This window comes from Somniosus microcephalus, chromosome 13 (assembly GCF_052327205.1).
Source record: "Somniosus microcephalus isolate GS21.2 chromosome 13, FLI_Smic_1.0, whole genome shotgun sequence".
NCBI classification, from domain to species: domain Eukaryota; kingdom Metazoa; phylum Chordata; class Chondrichthyes; order Squaliformes; family Somniosidae; genus Somniosus; species Somniosus microcephalus.
In genome coordinates, this window is record NC_140999.1 from 123,390,209 (window position 1) to 123,412,611 (window position 22,403).

At 48.1% G+C, this 22,403-nt stretch overlaps 1 long non-coding RNA gene across 2 annotated transcripts in view; it reads right to left on the reverse strand.

The window, feature by feature from the left end:
• Window positions 1-22,403, reverse strand: part of LOC147108573 (uncharacterized) — a 71,627-nt gene that overhangs the window by 41,586 nt on the left and 7,638 nt on the right. The window contains exon 3 of one of the 2 annotated variants that reach the window (XR_015080610.1): window positions 18,116-21,058. The exons of the other annotated variant lie outside the window; for it this stretch is intronic. This is a non-coding gene — a long non-coding RNA (uncharacterized LOC147108573). Of the gene's footprint in view, window positions 1-18,115; window positions 21,059-22,403 lie in introns of those variants that run through there. 2 annotated transcript variants of the gene reach the window in all.

Below are 22,403 nucleotides of genomic sequence, written 5' to 3' on the forward strand. Positions count from 1 at the left end.
TTAACAAAAAGCTATCAATCTTCGATTTTAAATTAACAATTGATCTAGCATCAATTGCTGTTTGCGGAAGAGAGTTCCAAACTTCTATCACCCTTTGTGTGTAGAAGTGGTTCCTAATTCACTCCTGAAAGGTCTGGCTCTAATTTTTAGACTATGCCCCCAGTCCTAGAATCCCCAACCAGCGGAAATAGTTTCTCTCTATCTACTCCCCTTAATATCTTGAAAACTTCGTTCAGATCACCCCTTAACCTTCTAAATTCTAAGAAATACGACCCTAATTTGTGTAATCTCTCCTCGTAACTTAACCCTTGGAGTCCAGGTATCATTCTGGTAACCTTACGCTGTACTCCCTCCAAGGTCAATATATCCTTCTTACGGTGTGGTGCCCAGAACTGCTCACAGTACTCCAGGTGTGATCTAACCGGGGTTTTGTACAGCTGCAGCATAACTTCTACCCCCTTGTATTCTAGTCCTCTAGATATAAAGGCCAGCATTCCATTAGCCTTTTTAATTATTTTCTGTATCTCTTCATGACATTTTAATGATCTATGTACCTGGGCCCCCAAGTCTCTTTGGACCTCCACTGTTTTTAGCTTTTCACCATTTAGCAAGTACCCTGTTCTATCCTTTTTAGGTCCAAAGTGGATGACCTCGCATTGCCTACATTGAAATCTATTTGCCACAGTTTTGCCCATTCACTTAAATCTGTCGATATACCTTTGTACTTTTATGCTTTCATCTACACTGCCTACAATGCCGCCCATCTTTGTGTCATCGGCAAACTTGGATATTTGACTTTCTATGCCATCATCTAAGTCGTTAATAAATACTGTGAATAGTTGAGGCCCCAACACCAATCCCTGAGGGACACCACTAGTCACATCCTGACAATTTGAGTACCTACCCATTATCCTTACTGTCTGTCTCCTGCCGCTCAGCCAATTTTCTAACCAGGTCAATAATTTGCTCTCAATTCCATAGGCTTCTACCTTAGTTAACAGTCTCTTATGTGGGACTTTAATCAAATGCCTTCTGGAAAATAACATCCATAGACATTCCCCTGTCCACTACTTCAGTCACCTCCTCAAAAAATTCAATCAGGTTTGTCAGGCATGACCTACCTTGTCCCTTACATCTTTAGTCGTCCATGGCTGTTTTTTTTAGCAAGTAGAGCTCTTGCGGTCTGCACAGATTGGGATTAAATGGAGTAGACTTGAACAGAGTGTTTTATTTGGGAATTTGGAAAGAGTGGGAATTTGGAGAAGAGAGGGAAGGGGTTCTTGCTTTTTGCCTTCACTACTTGTAGCGCTTTGTGTTACAGGTAGATATTTAATTTCAGTACCCTTAACTTAATTTAGATCAAGTAAGTATAGAAACTATACTGTAAACCAAGTTACCTGAATATGGCAGTGCAGGTGGTGTGCCGCAACTGCAGCATGTGGGAGTTTGTGGAGAGTATTGTGATCCTGGACAACCACGTTTGCAGTAAGTGCCTGCACCTTGAGGAACTTCAGCTCAGAGGTTTTGAGCTGGAGTCTGAGGTGCAGACATTGCGGGGCATCAGGGATGGGGAGAGTTACCTGGACACTTTGATCCAGGAGGCAGTCACACCTCTTAGGTAAGGTAGTGGTACAGGTCTGGTTAGTGGTCAGGGATAGGAGGGTGTGACTGCAACTCAGGCAGCTAAGGGGACCCCAGGTGCAGTGCTGGAGGAGCCTCAGCCTTTGCCCTTGTCCAACAGGTATGAGGTTCGTGCTGCCTGTGTGGATGAGGGAAAAGCCTGTAGGATAGATGAACAAGCTGACCATGGCACCATGGTGCAGGAGGTCATTCAAGTGCGGCGAGTGAAAGGGAATGTAGTTGTGGTAGGGGACTGTATAGTCAGGGGGATAGATACTGTTCTCTGCAGCTGCGACCGAGAGTTCCGAAGGTTGTGTTGCCCGATGCCAGGGTTAAAGACATCTCCTCATTGCTGGAGAAGAACTTGGAGTGGGAGGAGGAGGATCCAGTTGTTGTGGTCCACATAGGAACCAACAACATAAGTAGAACTAGGAATGAGGTTCTGCTGAGGGAGTTTGAGGAGCTAGGATCCAAATTAAAAAGCAGAACCTCAAAGGTAATCTCTGGATTGTTATCTGAGCCAGGATCAAATTGGCATAGAGAAAAACAGATTAGAAGGTTAAATGTGTGGCTCAAAGAGTCGTGTGGGAGGAAGGGGTTTCAGTTCACGGGGCACTGGCACCAGCACTGGGGAAAGAGGGAGCTGTTCCGTTAGGACGGGCTCCACTGAAACTGGGCTGGGACCAGTGTCCTGGCAAACTGAATAACTAGGGCAATAGACAGGGCTTTAAACTAATGAAGGGGGGGGGGGGTGGAAGGATTCAGGAGAGAGTAACTTTAAAAGCAGCGAGAGAAATGTCAAGACTCTACAGCAGAGTAGAGTTTTGGGTAAAAATAAGCAGAGTAGGTCAGGAAGGGACAGAGAGTAACAAAGGTAATAGGGCATCAGTGACTACGGTGACATCAGGGAAAAATAGAAATAAGTCAAAGCTGAAGGCACTATATCTGAATGCAAGAAGTATTTGCAACAAAATAGATGAATTAATAGTGTAGCTAGAAATTACAGGTTTGAACTAATAATTATAACGGAGACGTGGTGGCAAAGTGGCCAAGTTTAGGAACTAAATATTCTAGGATACTTAACTTTTAGAAGAGATAGGCAAAATGGAAAAGGGGGTGGGTAGACCTGATAATAAAGGATGGGATAAAGACAGCAGAGAGAAAGGATCTTAGCTTCAAAAATTAAGTAGAATCAGTTTGGGTGGAGTTAAGAAACAGCAAGGGGCAGAAAACATTGGTGGGCGTTGTTTATAGGCCCCCAAACAGTAGTTGTAATGTAGGGCAGAGTTTAAATCAGGAAATTAGAGGTGCATGTAACAAGGGTAATACAGTAATCATGGGGGACTTTAATCTACATATAGATTGGGCAAACCAAATTTGCAGTAATAGTGTGGAGGACGAGTTCATGGAATGTATGCAAGATAGTTTACTGGATCAGTATGTTGAGGAACCAACTAGGGAACAGGCTATTTTAGATCTAGTATTGTGCAATGAGAAAGGGTTAATTAATAAACTTGTAGTAAAGGGGCTTTTAGGGAAGAGTGACCATAATATGATAAAATTTTATATTGAGTTTGAAAGTGATTTAGTTAAATCTGAAACTAGGGTCTTAAATCTAAACAAACTACGTAAGTATGAGGGGCAAGTTGGCTAAGGTAGATTGGGAAATTACATTAAAAGGTATGACGGTAGACAAACAATGGCTAGCATTTAAAGAATTAATACATAATTTACAACAAATATACATTACTTTAAGGCACAAAAACCCCACAGGAAAAGTGGTCCAATCGTGGCTAACAAGAAAGAAAGATTTGCATTTATATAGCGCCTTTCATGACCACCGGATGTCTCAAAGCACTTCACAGCCAATGAAGTACTTTTTTTGGAGTGGAGTCACTGTTGTAATGTGGGAAACGCGGGAGCCAATTTGCGCACAGCAAGCTCCCACAAACAGCAATGTGATAATGACTAGATAATCTGTTTTTGTTATGTTGATTGAGGGATAAATATTAGCCGGGACACCAGGGATAACTTCCCTGCTCTTCTTCGAAATAATGCCATAGGGTCTTTTACAACCACCTAAGAGAGCAGATGGGGCCTCGGTTTAACATTTCATCTGAAAGATGGCACCTCCGACAGTGCAGCACTCCCTCAGCACTGCACTGGAGTGTCAGCCTCGCTGTATGTGCTCAGGTCCCTGGAGTGGGACTTGAACCCACAACCTTCTGACTCAGAAGCGAGAGTGTTACCCACTGAGCCACAGCTGACACAGAGAAGTTAAAGGTAGCATTAGATCAAAGGAAGAGGCTGATTATGTTATCAAAAAGAATAGTAAACCTGAGGATTGGGAGGAATTTAGAATTCAGCAAAGGAGGACCAAGAAAATGATAAAGAAAGGGAAAATAGAATGAGAGTAAACTAGCGATGTAAAAAGGAAAAGATTAGCGAAAGTAAATGTGGGTCCCTTACAGGCTGAGACAGGAGAAATTATGATGGGGAATCAGGAAATGGCAGAGAAACTAAACAAATACTTTGGGCTGGATTTTGTCATTGGGGCGGGCTGGGGTCGTGTCATCCACTTTTCGTGTTATCCACCCGATTCCAAATCGATGTGGGAGATTGATGCGATTTTCACATAATTGGGCAATTGAGTTCCAGCGTGTGGGAACCCATGGCCCAATTAGTTTTTTCAGTCTGAAACTCGCCTCCGATGACGTCATCATTACTGCTGCATTTAAGGTCTGCAAGAAGCCTTGCTTCTTCTGCAGACTGCCAACCTTTTGGCTTTTGCAGTGAGAGGGACCTGGAGGCAGAATGAGCAGCGAGAGACCTAAGTCTGCTCCCAGATTTGATGACGTCGCCCTGCAAGCTTTGGTGGAGGGAGCAAGAGCTAGTAAGGAGGTGCTATTCCCTTCTTCAGGGAGGAAGAAGCCTCCCCAGCAGGCGAAGGCTGTGTGGATCCAGGTGGCCCAGGAGGTCAACTCGTTGTCAATGATCCGCAGAACCTGGCTTCAGTGCAGGAAGAGGTTTCATGACCTTCTGCGCACTGGAAAAGTGAGTATGACTTTCCCATCACCCTCAATCTGATCCCCATTGCCTCTCCTCACCAGCACTCAGCTTTAGCAACATCTTCCTCCACATCCCACTTGACACTGACATCCCTGCACCCTTACCCATTCCCTCTCTCTCTATGGTCACATTCACCTAACTATTCGACTATGCAGCCCTCACACTCCCTATCACTGTGATGCTATGAAAACAACTTACAACACACAGGGAGGGCCCTTGGTCTTGCCACCTCACTCCATCTTTGTCTCCTTCTAAGCATCTATGCTATGGATTCTCTACACTCACTCCTTCATTCTCACTCAAACTCCACTTGTCTCCCTCATTGCAGGAAAAGAGAGGTCACAATAAGAGGGAAAGAGCAAGGACAGGAGGAGGGCCACCCTCAGTAGCCCACGTCACCCCTTGGGAGGAGGCAGTCCTGGAGATCGTGGGATTCGAGGACGATGCGCAAGTGGGGGACGGACAGACGGGTGCACCACAGCAAGCTGGTGACAGAATAGTTTTTATCTCTCTCACTGACATTGCATGAGTCGCTGATAATGATTCTGAAGCTCTAACAGATGGACTTATGATCATCTGCAATATGCAATGTGCATGTAACCATGGCCTCACATCTCTGACTCTTTCCTTTACTCCCCCACAGGACCATCGCAAGCACCCGTCCCCACTATCCAGGAGGAACAGCCTGAGCCTCCAGACTCCTCAGAGGAAGCTGCAAACTCTGAGGGCGCAGCGTCAGCAGAATTTAGCCAACCCAGCACCAGCGTAGACACTCACACCTCAGTGGGACCATCGCGAGATAGAGTAGTGTTGTCACCTGGTGTATCACAGCTCACAAGTGAGCATCAGCATATTTTAGAGACAGGGACAGCAGTGGAGTGTCCTAGTCGGAGGGCGCAGGACTCTCCCAGCTCAGCTCAGCTGCATGTCGACCCTCTGCCTCTGGGTCCATCCAGAAGAACAGCAGTGCTGGAACTCCAGGAACAGGTGCAGGAGCCTCTGGCAGGTTTTGTCTCCAGGGTCGCTGCGAGTGTGGAGCGAATGGAGGAGTCCATCGCGAACATGTGCAGAGCCTTTGTGGAGTCATTGGCGCATGAACGCAGCACCACGGAAAGGATGGCAACCTCCATGAAAAGGATGGCTACAGTAGACGAGCGGATGGCTACGGCCATGGAGGAGCTAGGCCGCCAGAGTGTAGAAAACATGGTGAGTGTTCAGAATAGACTGACATCTCTGGAGGAGCGATGGTCAGCTATTGAACAGAGAAACCAGACCTTCATAGAAGTCCTTCTGAGTAGGACTGCCAGTGCAGATACGGGTCCCCATGGCCCCCCTGATGTGCAGCAAGGTGTTCTCAAGCCACTTGCAAGCGCTGAGGTGGACCTGACCCATGAGAGGGACGTTGGTAGCAGAGAACAAGGAAGTGGGGGCTCCTCTCCAAGCGCTCACACTTCCACTGTCAGAGCCCCACCAGAGTCCCCACCCAACTGAGATCGGCGTCTCAACCCCTGCATAGCCGCAGGAGCAGCAGACTGTTGCCGAGCCTTCACAGGTTCGCAACTCCAGAGGACGCCCGCCAAAGGTGTCGAGACAGGAGCAGCAAGAAAGTGAGCAAGGGGCCTCCACATCTGCTGAAGCCACAGGGGAAGCACCATGCGTAAGAGAAAGATACTGCACAAATAGTCACAAGGGTAGTCACTTGGGTGAAATGTTGTGTTTATTTTTAAAATGCCATCAGTTGGTTATTATAAATAAAAATTCGATGGCAACTGTTACAGTTGTGGTGTGTGTCATTTCGCAAATGGGACTTCCACATTGAGGGCTTAGGATTACTTGCAATTGTCAGTATAGTGGTCAGAGTGCTAGGAATCCGCTGGTTCTTGGCCATTGTCGATGCTCTGGTAAGAAGCTGCGAGGCAAAAGTGCTTGATTGGCTAGGCTAAGCAAATCTGGCCAAGATGAGTGCGTTCCTTGCATCCCGGGCAGCTATGTCAGCTATTATTATTTCTTCTTCTTCTTCTTCTTTTTCTTCTTCTTTTTCTTCTTCCTCCTCCTCCATCTCCATCATCTCCATCTCCATGTGAGGAACCACTTGGTCCTCAGGAATCTGCAAGCCACAATGCTGAGCCATGTTGTGAAGTGCACAGCAAACCACGACGATTCTGGAGACCCTGGCTGCTGAGTACTGCAGGGCTCCACCTGATCTATCCAGGCATCTGAAGCACATCTTCAGCATGCCGATGGTTTGCTCGATTATGGATCTGGTGGAAATGTGGCTGTCGTTGTAGCTCTCCTCAGCTTCGTTGGATGGGCTCCTCAACGGCGTCATTAGCCACATCTTCAGGGGGTAGCCCTTGTCTCCAAGTAGCCATCCGTTAAGTTGGTCTGGCAGACTGAAGAGTGGAGGCACACTAGACTGGCGCAGTATGAAGGAGTCATGGCAACTGCCAGGGTTCTTGGCACAAACATGCAAAATTTCCTTCTTGTGGTCACACACCAGCTGCACATTGAGGGAGTGGAAGCCTTTGCGGTTGACAAAAATACCTGGATTACGATGGGGTGCCTTAAGGGCCACATGTGTGCAGTCAACAATGCCCTGCACCCTTGGAAAGCCTGCCAGATTAGCTAATCCAACCGCATGTGCCATGACACTTGCATGATCCTTGGAGAAATGGATGTGATTGTGCGCGATGGCAAAGAGGCCATCGGTTACCTGCATGATGCAAGTGTGTGCGGCCGCCTGGGAGATGCCGCTGGTGTCTGCTGCTGATCCCTGGAATGAGCCTGAAGCAAAAAAGTTGAGTGCGGTGGTGACTTTGACGGCCACTGGTAAGGGGTGTCCACCTGCTCCTCTGGGCTCCAGGTCTGGCTGCAGCATTGTGCAGATGTCACCCACTACCTCTCACGAAAGTTGGAGCCACCTTTGGCACTGCCGCTCACTCGTGTTGAGGTAGCTGATCCTCTGTCTGTAGACCCTGTTTGGGGGGTATCTCCTGCACCAACAGGCTTCCATTGATACGCTTATCAATTACTCCATAAAAGACGATGAATCAGGAAGGTGATGAAAAGGCTTTTATTAACTAGAGAACAGAGCATGCCTCTCGTGGGTGGCTGGTTCCAAGAAGGAAGTGAGTCGGCGAAACCCCCACCTTTATACCTGGTCATGTGGGCGGAGTCAGCTGAGGCATGCCTTGGTACACAGCGCCACCCAGAGGTAACAATATACAATAACAGTGGTTTACCACATTCACCCCTTGTTTAAAATTAAGTCCGGCGGGGTGAAGGGTACTACAAGTTCGTGTAGTTAAGTCTATCAGGAGGCCTTGTCTGACGTCCTGATCGTCGTGGTGGCGGCGGCGGTGTTGCAGCATCCAACATCGGATCTGGTGTCTGGGTGGTCAACGAAGGGTCCTGGGGCTCCGGCATGTCGTCTACAGGGGTTGGATTGGGAGGGGTGGTGGGGAATAACGGTGGTAGTTCAGGGGTACCCGAGGGTGCGAGATCTCGTATGGAGACCGTGTCCTCCCGCCCGTCTGGGTATGTCACCCAGGCATACTGGGGGTTGGCGTGTAGGAGGTGCACCCTCTCGACCAGGGGGTCCGTTTTATGGGTCCTTACGTGCCTCCGCAGTAGGACGGGCCCAGGAGAAGTCAGCCATGCCGGTAGCGAGGTTCCCGATGTGGACTTCCTGGGGAAAACGAACATTTGCTCATGAGGGGTGGCATTAGTGGCAGTACAAAGCAGTGACCGGATGGAGTGGAGCGCCGCAGGGAGGACCTCCTGCCAGCGAGAGGTCGGAAGGCCCTTAGATTTTAAGGCTAAGAGGACGGCCTTCCAAACCGTCGCGTTCTCTCTTTCCACCTGGCCGTTCCCCCGGGGGTTGTAGCTGGTGGTTCTGCTCATAGCAATACCTCTTGCTAGCAGGTACTGCCGAAGTTCGTCGCTCATGAAAGATGAGCCCCTGTCGCTATGTATATAGCTAGGGAACCCGAACAAGGCGAAGAGGTCATTCAGACATTTGATGACCGTGGTACTGGTCATGTCTGGGCAAGGGATGGCAAACGGGAGACGGGAGTACTCATCAATTATGTTGAGGAAGTACACATTGCGGTCAGAGGAGGGGAGGGGCCCTTTAAAATCGACGCTCAGGCGCTCGAAGGGGCGAGTGGCCTTGATCAGGCTTGCTCTGTCCGGCCTATAAAAGTGCGGTTTGCACTCGGCACAGATTTGGCAGTTCCTGGTCATGGTCCTGACCTCCTCGATGGAGTAGGGCAGGTTACGGGATTTGATGAAATGGAAGAACCTGGTGACCCCCGGGTGGCAGAGGTCATTGTGGAGGGTCTGCAGTCTATCAACCTGCGCGTTGGCGCATGTACCACGTGATAGGGCGTCTGGGGGCTCATTTAGCTTCCCGGGCCGGTACAAGATATCATAATTGTAGGTGGAGAGTTCGATTCTCCACCTCAAGATCTTGTCGTTCTTGATTTTGCCCCTCTGCTTATTATTAAACATAAAAGCTACTGAACGCTGGTCAGTGAGCAGGGTAAACCGTTTTCCGGCCAGGTAATGCCTCCACTGACGCACCGCTTCCACAATAGCCTGGGCCTCCTTTTCGACAGAGGAGTGTCGGGTCTCGGCGCCCTGGAGGGTCCTTGAGAAAAAGGCCACGGGTCTGCCCGCCTGGTTAAGGGTCGCAGCTAGGGCGAAGTCGGATGCATCGCTCTCCACTTGGAAGGGGATCGACTCATCCACTGCGTGCATTGTGGCCTTCGCGATATCGCTCTTGATAAGAGTGAAGGCTGCACACGCCTCTGGTGTCAGGGGGAAGGAGGTGGATTTGATGAGGGGTCTAGCTTTGTCTGCATAGTGGGGAACCCACTGGGCATAGTAGGAGAAAAACCCCAGGCATCTCTTCAGTGCTTTTTGGCAGTGGGGGAGGGGTAGCTCCATTAGGGGGCGCATTCTGTCGGGGTCGGGCCCGATGACTCCGTTCTCCACCACGCAGCCGAGAATGGCGAGGCGTTTGGTGCGAAACATACATTTCTCCTTATTGTATGTTAGGTTCAGCCGTTGGGCCGTACGGAGGAATTTTTCTAGATTAACGTCATGGTCCTGCTGGTCGTGGCCACAGATGGTGACGTTATCCAGATAGGGAAAGGTGGCCTGCAGCGCGTTCTCATCAACCATCCGGTCCATCTCCCTTTGGAAGACCAAAACCCCGTTGGTGACGCCGAAGGGAACCCTAAGGAAGTGGTAGAGGCGGCCGTTCGCCTCGAAGGCAGTATACTGGCGGTCCTCATGGCGGATGGGGAGCTGGTGGTATGCTGACTTAAGGTCAATGGTGGAGAATACTTTGTATTGCGCAATCTGGTTGACCATATCAGATATGCGAGGAAGGGGGTATGCGTCCAGCTGAGTGTACCGGTTTATGGTTTGGCTGTAGTCAATGACCAGGCGGCGTTTATCAGTGGTTTTAACGACTACAACCTGGGCTCGCCAGGGGCTAGTGCTCCCTTCGATAATGCCCTCCTTCAAGAGCCGCTCCACCTCAGAGCTAATGAAAGCTCTGTCCCCGGCGCTGTACCGCCTGCTCTTGGTAGCGATGGGTTTACAGTCGTGGGTGAGGTTAGCGAACAAGGGAGGGGGGGGGACTTTTAGTGTGGAAAGGCTGCAGGTGGTTTGTGGCGGGCGATTTAAAAGGTGTTGGTTGCAGACTGTGAGTGGGGGGAGGGGTCCACCGTATGCTAATGTGACACTTTTAAGGTGGCACTGAAAATCCAACCCTAGCAGCACGGCAGCGCAGAGACGGGGCAGGACTAGAAGTTTAAAATTTTTATATTCTGTGCCCCCAACCGAAAGGGTCACCACACAGTAGCCGCCGACGTCCATTGAATGGGACTTGGACGCCATAGAAATCCGATGGCGCGTCGGCAGGACCGTGAGGGAGTGGCTACGTACCGTGTCTGGGTGAATAAAACTCTCTGTGCTCCCGCTGTCGATTAGGCAAGTGGTGGCGCGGTCGTTTACCGTGATATCCATCATGGAGCTGGATAGGTGATGAGGGAGGGCTTGATCCAGCGTAACGGAGGCCAGTGTATGGCTTAGTGAGTTGGTATGGTCGTCCGACGAGACGGTGGTCGAGTCCGGAGACGAAGTGGCGGTTGAGTGCGGCGGATAAAATGGCAGCGGCCATGCGGCCGGAGGTGCACAAAATGGCGGATAAGATGGCTGCCCCCATGGTTCGCACGCGGCGCTGCTGGCGTTCGCTGGTTTCCCCCTGCAGGCATTGGCGTAATGGCCTTTCTTCCCGTAGCCCGAGCAGGTAGCGGTCTTAGCCGGGCAGTGCGCTCTAGGGTGTTTTAACTGGCCACAGAAATAACATTTTTGGGCCTGGTTACGGGGCATCGCTGCAGTTCTTACCGGGGGCGGCTGTCCCAGTTGATTTCGGGACATCGCTGCAGCAGTTGGTGCCGGGGGCGGCGGTCCCATGTCCCACGGTCGCGATGGCCATGGCGCGGCGCCGTTACGCGAGTATGCTTCGAGGTTTCGGTGGGCCGCATCTAGCGAGAGCGCAAGGGCTACGGCCGTTTTCAGGTCGAGCTCCTTGCTTTCGAGCAGTCTCTGCCGGGAGTAGTCGGACTGGAGGCCCCTGACGAAGGCATCACAAGTAAGTCCCTCCGCGTGCCCCGCAGCCGTTACCTCCTTACAGTCGCAGTCTCTGCAGAGTGTCTGTAACGCCCGTAAAAATGCCTCTACCGATTCCCCCGGTTGCTGCCTGCGGGATCCCAAGAGGTGTCTGGCGTAAATCGTGTTCACTCGGCGCGTGTATTGCCCTTTTAGTAGTTCGAGGGCCGCCGTGTACGTAGTAGCGTCCCGGATGAGCGTATATACTTGAGGGCTCACCTGGGCGGTCAAAACTTTTAGTTTGTTCTCCTCCGATGTCACGGCGGAGGCTCCTAGGAAGGATTCAAAGCAGCTCAGCCAGTGTTCGAAATTGGTTGATGAACCTGCTGCTTGAGGGTCGAGGTCCAGGCATGCCGGTCTGAGGGCTCGCAGCAACGCCTGCTGTTGTTGCTGTTCAGGTGTCGCCATTTTACTTCTAGTTAATAAAATTGATACGCTTATCAATTACTCCATAAAAGACGATGAATCAGGAAGGTGATGAAAAGGCTTTTTTTAACTAGAGAACAGAGCATGCCTCTCGTGGGTGGCTGGTTCCAAGAAGGAAGTGAGTCGGCGAAACCCCCACCTTTATACCTGGTCATGTGGGCGGAGTCAGCTGAGGCATGCCTTGGTACACAGCGCCACCCAGAGGTAACAATATACAATAACAGTGGTTTACCACACATGGGCTGGCGCCTTCTGGCCTCTGCAGCTTCAGGTGGGTGAGCAGCAGCTTGGCGCTCCTGTTGTTGCAGGTTCTACTGCTGCCACGGCTGGTCTTTGTCTGAATCTGATGTCCAGGAGGAAAGGAAATAAATGGTTCCCATGCTTCTGGTAGATGCCTCAGTTGAGGAAGCGCTCAGTTAAGGTGATGAGAGGGGTTTCCCAGGAGGTCACACTGGAGATGGGTGTCAGGCTCCAAACTTCCACAGCTATGGTTATGCCTGCTAAAGGTTCCCCCAGACCTGAGACAACAAAGTCCTGCCACCTGCAAATGATGACTGATCAAATCTCCTAGTTAATGGTGGAGCTGCAGCTGATAGTCAGCAATCCAATTGTGCTCCCGCCAGGTTTCACCATCGTGTTTCAGAGGAGACGTGAATCACGTGGGAAATATGTTAAAATTGGAAAGGCCTCTCAAAATGGGATTATAGAGGCAATTTAGTGGTTGTTAAGGACCTTAAGGGCCTATCCTGCCTCTTGGAGGCGGGACGGAGATGGGATCAGAAACCACGCATTTGGGAAAATTGCTTGGAGGCGGGGTCAGGCCCGCCCGCCACTTTTTGCAATTTTTAACACCCCACACGCCTCCATTCCCGCCTCCTCGGGCCTGGTAAAATCCAGCCCTTTGTGTCTGTCTTCACAGAAGAAGACACCAAAAAACTGCAGGAAATAGTGGTGAACCAAGGGTCTAGCGAGAATGAGCAACTGAAAGAAATTAGTATTAGTAAAAAAATAGTACTGGAGAAATTAATGGGGCTAAAAGCCAATAAATCCCCTGGACCTGATGGCCTACATCCTAGGGTTTTGAAAGAGGTGGCTATAGAGATGGTGGATGCATTGGTTGTCATCTTCCAAAATTCCATAGATTCTAGAACAGTTCCCGTGGATTGGAAGATAGCAAATATAACCCCACTATTTAAGAAAGGAGGGAGAGAGGAAATGCAGAACTATAGACCAGTTAGCCTGACATCAGTAGTAGGGAAAATGCTAGAATCTAATATTAAGGACGTGGTAACAAGGCACTTAGAAAATAATAATAGGATTGGGCAGAGTCAACACAGATTTATGAAAGGGAAATTGTGTTTGAGAAATCTGTTGTAGGTTATATCTAGTAGAATAGATAAGGGGGAACCAGTGGATGTGGTGTATTTGGATTTTCAGAAGGCATTCGATAAGGTGCCACACAAGAGGTTATTAAACAAAATTAGGGCTCATGGAATTGGGAGTAATATACTAGCATGGATTGAGGATTGGTTAATGGACAGAAAACAGAGAGTAGGAATAAACGGGTCATTTTCGGGATGGTAGGCTGTAACTAGTGGGGTACCGCAAGGATCAGTGCTTAGGCCCCAGCTATTCACAAGCAATGATTTGGATGAGGGGACCAAATGTAATTTATACAAGGAGACTTCAAGGGGATATAGACAGGCTAAGTGAGTGGGCAAGAACATGGCAAATGGAATATAATGTGGAGAAATGTGAAGTTATCCACTTTGGTAGAAAAAAATAGAAAAGCAGAGTATTTTTTAAATGGTGAGAGATTGGGAAATGTTGGTGTTCAGAGGGACCTGGATGTCCTTGTACACAAATCACTGAAAGTTAACATGCAGGTACAGCAAACAATTAGGAAAGCAAATGGTATGTTGGCCTTTATTACAAGAGGATTTGAGTATAAAAGTAAAGATGTCTCACTGCAATTATATAGGGCCCTGGTGCGACCACACCTGGAGTATTGTGTATAGTTTTAGTCTCCTTACCTAAGGAGTGCAACAAAGGTTCACCAGACTGGTTCCTGGGATGGGGGGATTGTCCTATGAGGAGAGACTGAGTAGACTAGGCTATATTCTCTAGTGTTTAGAAGAATGAGAGGTGATCTCATTGAAACATACAACATTCTTACAGGGCTTGACAGGGTAGATGCAGGGAGGATGTTCACCTGGCTGGGGAGTCTAGACCACTTAAATGCATCTATACCATTCGCTTCAACCACTCCCTGTGGTAGTGAGTTCCACATTCTCACCACTCTCTGGGTAAAGAAGTTTCTTCTGAATTCCCTATTTGATTTTTTGGTGACTATCTTATATTGATGGCCTCTAGTTTTGCTCTTCCCCACAAGTGGAAACACTCTCTATGTATTTACTTGATCAAAATCTTTCATGATTTTAAAGACCTCTATTAGGTCACCCCTCAGCCTTCTCTTTTCAAGAGAAAAAGAAACCCAGCCTGTTCATTCTTTCCTGATAGGGGTACCCTTGCATTTCTGGTATCATCCTTGCAAATTTTCTCTGCACCCTCTTTATTAGCTCTATATCCTTTTTATAATACGGCAACCAGAATTGTACGCAGTACTCCAAGTGTGGTCTAACCAAGGTTCGATACCTTACACCATCATCCCTTTTGTCATTTAATCACTCCTGCCCTCCAACCTATCACAGTACTGTACTGGAGTGTCAGCCTAGATTGTGTGCTCAAGTCTCTGGAGTGGGACTTGAACCCACAACCATCTGACTCAGAGGTGAGAGTGCAACCACTGAGTCACAGTTGACTGCTCTCCACAGATGCTGTCTGACCTGCTGAGTATTTTCAGCATTTTCTGTCTTTATTTCAGATTTCAGCCTTCAGCCGTGGCTCAGTTGGTAGCACTCTTGCCTTGGATTCAGAAGGTCAAGGGTTCAAGTCTCACGCCAGAGACTTGAACGCTAAATCAAGGCTGACACTGCAGTGCAGCACTGAGGGAGTGTTGCACTGTCGGAAGTGCTGTCTTTTCAGATGAGACATTAAACCGAGGCCCTGTCTACTCTCTCAAGTGGATGTAAAAAATCCCATGACACTATTTTGAAGAAGAGCAGGGGAGTTATTCCTGGTGGCCTGGCCAATATTTATTCCTCAATCAACATCACTAAAACAAATCATTATCACATTGCTGTTTGTGGGAGCTTGCTGTGTGCAAGTTGGTTGTTGCATTTCTTACATTACAACAGTGACTACACTTCAAAAAGTACTTCTTTAGTATTTTGCTTTTGTTTTAGATCAGTTGGGGAGGGACAAAAATTCATGTAAAGCAGTGTGAGCCTCACTGATGTTTGACAAGGTTCTATGTTGGGAAGGTTCTTCTTGCCATCAGTGTAACTAATTGTAACATAACCGTTAAGTAGAAGAGTGCAGAGCGGCAGAGTGCTAGAGAGAAGATGAAGAGAGCGAGAAGAGATATGGTAAGAAACAAACATCTTTTGAAACTTAAACTTTTTAATGGTCTGGGAAAATGCCCTGTGATCTGAATTTATTCAGTTCTGTCGCTAAGTCACAAAATAAATATCTAAGTGCGAAGGCAGGGCATAGAAGGCTCGCGAGGCTGATCTGCAGGTGGGAATTGTAACTCCCATGGCGAGATGGGGCAGTGGGAGACCCAGCTGATTTTAACACTGGGCCTCATTGGCATGTCGCTGGCCGACTCCTCAACCAAATCGGCCGGGAAGTGGCGGAAAGTCGTGTGGCCGCCAGGCCCAAGGTAAGTGCGGGGAGAGGGGCGGTTTGAGAAGGGGGCCGGATTGTAGGGGGGGGGGGGGTAAAGTCCGTTTCGCTACTGCTCCTCCTGGCCCCTACAAAAGGAAGTTTTAACTTTACCCTCACAAGGCCTCTTTGGTTCTCTGGCCAGGATCTTGGTGTTGTGGCGGCTGCTGACTTCCTGGTTAAGATAGCGTTGGGGTCCTACTGGCATAATTTGCATAAATGTATGAGGCTCCCGACTGACTCAGGTGAGCACCTCGTACGCCTGAAAAATCAGGCTTTGTAAAATCATAATGGGTCTGTCATGGAGCGGGTAATTCACCCATTCCATTTTAACAGCCCCCTACGCCCAGATTATGCTGGGCGGTGGAGAGGGTTTTAAAATCAGCAGACTGAGTTAAGGTTAGTTAATCTGAGATTCTTCAATCTTAAATGAAGGTGGATTTGAGGGAACCTTGTAGATGGATAAAATACTAAGGGTAATTGAAATGATAAATCAGGAGCAGTATTTTAAGTGAGACCCGAACTGCAAGATAAAAGACAAGTTCAGGACTGATGTCAGGAAGCAGTTCTTTCACATAAAAAGTGGTCAGTATCGGAGGTGGTCTTCCAGGTAGGATAGTGGAAGCAAAAGTTGTAGGATCATCGAAACACATTTGGACGCTGTACTGGGGACTGCAAGTTACTACGGAAAAGAGATCTGAAATGCCCGCACTCATACTACAACAACAACAACAAGTTTTATATTTATATAGCGCCTTTAACGTAGTAAAACGTCCCAAGGTGCTTCACAGGAGTGTTATACGACAGAAAATTGACACCGAGCCTCATAAGAAATTAGGGCAGATGACCAAAAGCTTGGTCAAAGAGGTAGGTTTTAAGGAGTGTCTTAAAGGAGAAAAGAGAGGTAGAGAGACGGAAAGGTTTAGGGAGGGAGTTCCAGAGCTTAGGGCCTAGGCAGCTGAAGGCATGGTTGATCGATTAAAATCAAGGATGTTCAAGAGGGCAGAATTTGAGGAGCGCAGATATCTTGGGGGGTTGTGGGGCTGAAGGAGATTAGAGAGATAGGGAGGGGTGAGGCCATGGAGGGATTTGAAAACAAGGATGAGAATTTTGAAATCGAGGCATTGCTTAATCGGGAGCCAATGTAGGTCAGCGAGCACAGGGGAGATGGACAAATGGGACTTGGTGCGAATTAGGACAAGGGCAGCCGAGTTTTGGATGACCTCAAGTTTACGTAGGGAAGAATGTGGGAGGCCAGCCAGGTGTGCATTGGAATAGTCAAGTCTAGAGGTAACAAAGGCTTGGTTGAGGGTTCCAGCAGCAGATGAGCTGAGACGGGGCGGAGACGGGCGATGTTGCGGAGGTGGAAATAGGCAGTCTTAGTATGCCGCGGAAATGTGGACGGAAGCTCATTTCAGGGTCAAATATGACACCAAGGTTGCGAACAGTCTGGTTCAGCCTCAGACAGATGTTAGGGAGAGGGATGGAGTCGGTGGCTAGGGAACGGAGTTTGTGGTGAGGCCCGAAGACAATGGCTTCTGTCTTCCCAATATTTAATTGGAGAAAATTTCTGCTCATCCAGTACTGGATGTCGGACAAGAAGTGTGTCAAATTAGAGACCGTGGAGAGGTCGAGAGAAGTGGTAGTGAGGTAGAGCTGGGTGTCGTCAGCATACATGTGGAAACTGACGCTGTGCTTTCGGATGATGTCGCCAAGCGGCAGCATATAGATGAGAAATAGGAGGGGGCCAAGGATAGATCCTTGGGGGACGCCAGAGGTAACGATGCGGGAGTGGGAAGATAAGCCATTGCAAGTGATTTTCTGGCTACGATTAGATAGATAAGAATGGAATTAGGCGCGTGCAGTCCCACCCAGCTGGACGATAGTGGTGAGGCATTGGAAGAGGATGGAGTGGTCAACCATGTCAAAGGCTGGAGACAGGTTGAGAAGGACGAGGAGAGATAGTTTACCTCATGTAATCCCATTATGATTTTTATAAACCCAGGTTCATGCCACTGCTAGTGGTAACCTGGAGAAGAAAAAGAAAAGACTTACATTTATACAGTGCCTTTCATGACCTCGGGACGTCGCAAAGCAAATTACAGCCAATGAAATATTTTTCAAGTGTAGTCACTGGTGTAATGTAGGAAATGTGGCAGCCGGTATTTGCACAGCAAGGTCCCACTGACAGCAATGCGATAATGACCAGATCATTTTTTTTTAAGTAATGTTGGTTCAAGGTTAAATATTGGCCCGAACACCAAGGAGAACTCCCCTGCTCTTCTTCGAAATAGTGCCACGGGATCTTTTATGTCCATCTATAAGAGAGCAGATGGGGCCTCGGTTTAACGTCTCATCCGAAAGGCAGCACCTGCTTCAGTGCAACATTCCCTTAGTACTGCACTGGAGTATCAACCTGGATTATATGCTCAAGTCTTGTAGGCCGTGCAAATTACCTTTACCCCGTCCAACCGTTTATAGAGTTCAGACCCAGTGGAACAAACAACTCGAGACAAAGATTTCAGGGAAAACTATTCTTTTACTTAAAAATCAGCAAGAGATTACAAGTAAGCACACACAAAACTGTTACATATAGTAAAAGCTACAACCCGTACTCGTTCTTTCACTTATTACAAGTAAGCACACACAGATCTACTCATTTACTTTAAGCTCAAGCGATCATAAGCAAGCACATATGTACTAACACCCACGAGTGGTCGGTTTGGCAGTAATTAGTGATACTTCTTTAACTGGCAACTGACCAAATGGCCCGAATTACTGCAGCAGCCCAGAGTGTTTTTTAGCAGCAGTTTTTATACCCTAAAACTTGGCAAACCGCCCACAGCATTCATGTCCCAAATTGTATTAATGATGGCCAGCAGTTGTTTGTCTCTGCTTCTTATCAGTAGTCAGTCAGTGGACCTCAAGGCCGGTTACCATCCCAAAGTCTGAAGATGTTCCTGTTTTTGCAATGATTCCACAGTTCAATAGCTTGTTTCTACAGAATTCTCAAGGTCTGTTGCTTATAGAATCATAGAAAGTTACAGCACGGAAGGAGGCTATTTCGGCCCATCGTGTCCGCGCCGGCCAACAAAGAGCTATCCAGCCTAATCCCACTTTCCAGCTCTTGGTCCGTAGCCCTGCAGGTTACAGCATCCCAAGTGCACATCCAATTACTTTTTAAACGTGGTTAGGGTTCCTGCCTCTACCACCCTTTCAGGCAGTGAGTTCCAGACCCCCACAACCCTCTGGGTGAAGAAATTTCCCCTCAAATCCCCTCTAAACCTTCCCCAATTACTTTAAATCTGTGCCCCCTAGTTTTTGACCCCTCTGCTAAGGGAAATAGGTCCTTTCTATCCACTTTATCTATGCCCCTCATAATTTTATACACCTCAATAAGGTCTCCCCTCAGCCTCCTCTGTTCCAAGGAAAACAGACCCAGCCTATCCAGTCTTTCCTCATAGCTAAGATTCTCTACTCCCAGCAACATCCTTGTAAATCTCCTCTGTACCCTCTCTAGTGCAATCACATCTTTCCTGTAATGTGGTGACCAGAACTGCACACAGTACTCTAGCTGAGGCCTAACTAGTGTTTTATACAGTTGAAACATAACCCCCCTGCTCTTGTATTCTGTGCCAAGGCTAATAAAGGCAAGCATTCCATATGCCTTCTTAACCACCTTATTTACTTGGCCTGCTACCTTCAGGGATCTGTGGACATGCACTCCAAGGTCCCTTTGTTCCTATACACTACTCAGTGTCCTACCATTTAATGTGTATTCCCTTTCCTCGTTAGCCCTCCCCAAATGCATTACCTCACACTTCTCCGGATTGAATTTCATTTGCCACTGTTCTGCCCACCTGACCAATTTATTGATATCTTCCTGCAGTCTACAGCTTCCTTCTTCAGTATCAACCACTGCTCACGATGCGGTCTCCTCTACATTGGGGAGACCAAACGCAGATTGGGCGACCGCTTTGTGGAACACCTCCGTTCAGTCCGTAAGGGTGACCCCGAGCTTCCGGTCGCCTGTCATTTTAATTCACCGCCCCATTCCCACTCAGACCTCACCGTCCTTGGCCTCTTGTATTGTTCCACGGAAGCTCAACGTAAACTCGAGGAACAGCACCTCATCTTCCGATTAGGCACTTTGCAGCCTTCCGGACTCAATATCGAGTTCAACAATTTCAGATCATAACCTCGGCCCCTATTACATTTTTACTTATATTTTTTATCCACCCCTTTGCAGTTTCTCCCTTCCCCCCCCCCTTCCTTTTTTTTTTCTCTCCCATATGGCAGCTCTGCCTCATCCTGCCAGAACATTTCACACCTAATCTGAGCCGTCTTTTGTCTCCACTAGTCCTATCACCATCTCGTCTCATTTTGAATACCTCTTAATGTCCCTTCACTTCTTTTGTTCTCTCCCAGCCCTGCCTTTCGATCTATTTCATTTCCTTTCCAGTTTTGAAAAAGGGTTAGACCCGAAACGTCGACTCCAATTTCTCTCCACGGATGTTGCCTGGCCTGCTGAGTTTTTCCAGCATTTTCTGTTGTTATTGTTGATTTTAGTATCATCTGCAAACTTCTTAATCATACCCCCTATATTCAAGTCAAGATCGTTGATATATACCACAAAAAGGGACCTGGTACTGAGCCCTGCGGAACCCCACCGGAAACAGCCTTCCAGTCACAAAAACACCCATCAGCCTCTGCTTCCTGTCTAAGAGTCAGTTTTGAATCCAACTTGACACTGTGCCCTGGATCCCATGGGCTTTTAACTTCGTCACCAGTCTGCCATGTGGAACCTTATCAAAAGCCTTGCTAAAGTCCATATTCACTACATCAAATGCACTACCTTCATCTACCCTCGTTACCTCTTCAAAAAATTCAATCAAGTTTGTCAGACACGACCTTCCCTTAACAAATCCATGCTGACTATCCTTGATTAATCCGTGTCTTTCTAAATGAAGATTTATCCTGTCCTTCAGAATTCGTTCCAGTAATTTTCCCACCACTGAGGTTAGGCTGACTGGCCTGTAATTACTCGGTCTATACTTTTCTCCCTTTTTAAACAAAAGTACCACATTAGCAGTCCTCCAGTCCTCTGGCACCACACCTGAAGCCAGAGAGGATTGAAAAATGATGGTCAGGAACTCTGCTATTTCCTCTTTATCTGTGAAGGACAGTTGGCAGCCTTCACAGCTTACAACTGCAGCAGTTTTATTTTTGCAAACGTTCTCTCAGCAACCAGTCTCTTGGCCTCGCAAAGCATGCTGGTACATAAAATTTGATCAACTTTTAAGTTTGGTCAAGTTACAGCAGAAGTTACAGCAAATGGCTTAGTCTTACAGACCACCCTCAAGTGGCTGTGCACCCGAATATTCGGGCCACAGACACTTACGCTTTGTAGGCGTTGTCTTCTTCCTTCGGCGTCTTCTGCAACAGCTTAACCAACTCTCACTGCTTTCGTCTCCTGTTAACACGGCAGGTTATTATCAATAGATATGACACAATCACTAACTGAACAATGACCAAAACGTGGGAGATAATCCTTATCCAAGGATAAACCTCGATATTCATACCACTATCCCACCAGGACGAATCATCCCTAACCTTAGGGAACGGTAGCATAGTGGTATTGTCACTAGGCTAGTAATCCAGAGGCCTGCACTAATCATCCAGAGACATGAGTTCAAATCCCACTACAGCAGCTGGGGAATTAATTAAATAAATCTGCAATTTTAAAAAAGCTAGTATCAGTAAGGGTAACCATGAACCAATCGATTGTCATAAAACCCATCTGGTTCACTAATGTCCTTTAGGGAAGGAAATCTGCCGTCTGGCCTATATGTGACTCCAGACCCACAGCAATGTGGTTGACCCTTAACTGCCCTCGGAAATTGCCGCTACGAAACAATAATAAAAATGGAACTGGACGGACCACCCGGCACCGGCCTAGGGGCACGGCACTGGCACACGCAGCCAAGTCAACCCTGCAAAGTCCTCCTCACCAACATCTGGGGACTTGTGCCAAAATTGGGAGCGCTGTCCCACAGACTAGTCAAGCAACAGCCTGACATAGTCATACTCACAGAATCATACCTTTCAGCCAATGTCCCAAACTCTTCCCTCACCATCCCTGGGTATGTCCTGTCCCACTGGCAGGACAGATCCACCAGGGGTGGTGGCACAGTGGTATACAGTCAGGAAGGAGTGACCATGGGAGTCCTCAACATTGACTCCAGACCCCATGAAGTCTCATGGCTTCAGGTCAAACACGGGCAAGGAAACCTCCTGCTGATTACCACCTACCGCCCTCCCTCAGCTGATGAATCAGTACTCCATGTTAAACACCACTTGGAAGAAGCACTGAGAGTAGCAAGGGCACAGAATGTACTTTGGGCGGGGACTTCAATGTCCATCACCAAGAGTGGCTCAGTAGCACCACCACTGACCGAGCTGGCCGAGTCCTGAAGGACATAGCTGCCAGTCTGGGCCTGCGACAGGTGGTGAGAGAACCAACACAAGGGAAAAACCTACTTGACCTCGTCCTCACCAATCTACCTGCTGCAGATACATCTGTCAATGACAGCATTGGTAGCAGTGACCACCGTACAGTAATTGTGGAGGCGAAGTCCCGTCTTCACACTGAGGACACCCTCCATCGTGTTGTGTGGCACTACCACTGTGCTAAATGGGATAGATTCAGAACAGATCTAGCAGCTTAAAACTGGGCATCCATGAGGTGCTGTGAGCCATCAGCAGCAGCAGAATTGTAATCCACCACAATCTGTAACCTCATAGCCAGGCATATCACT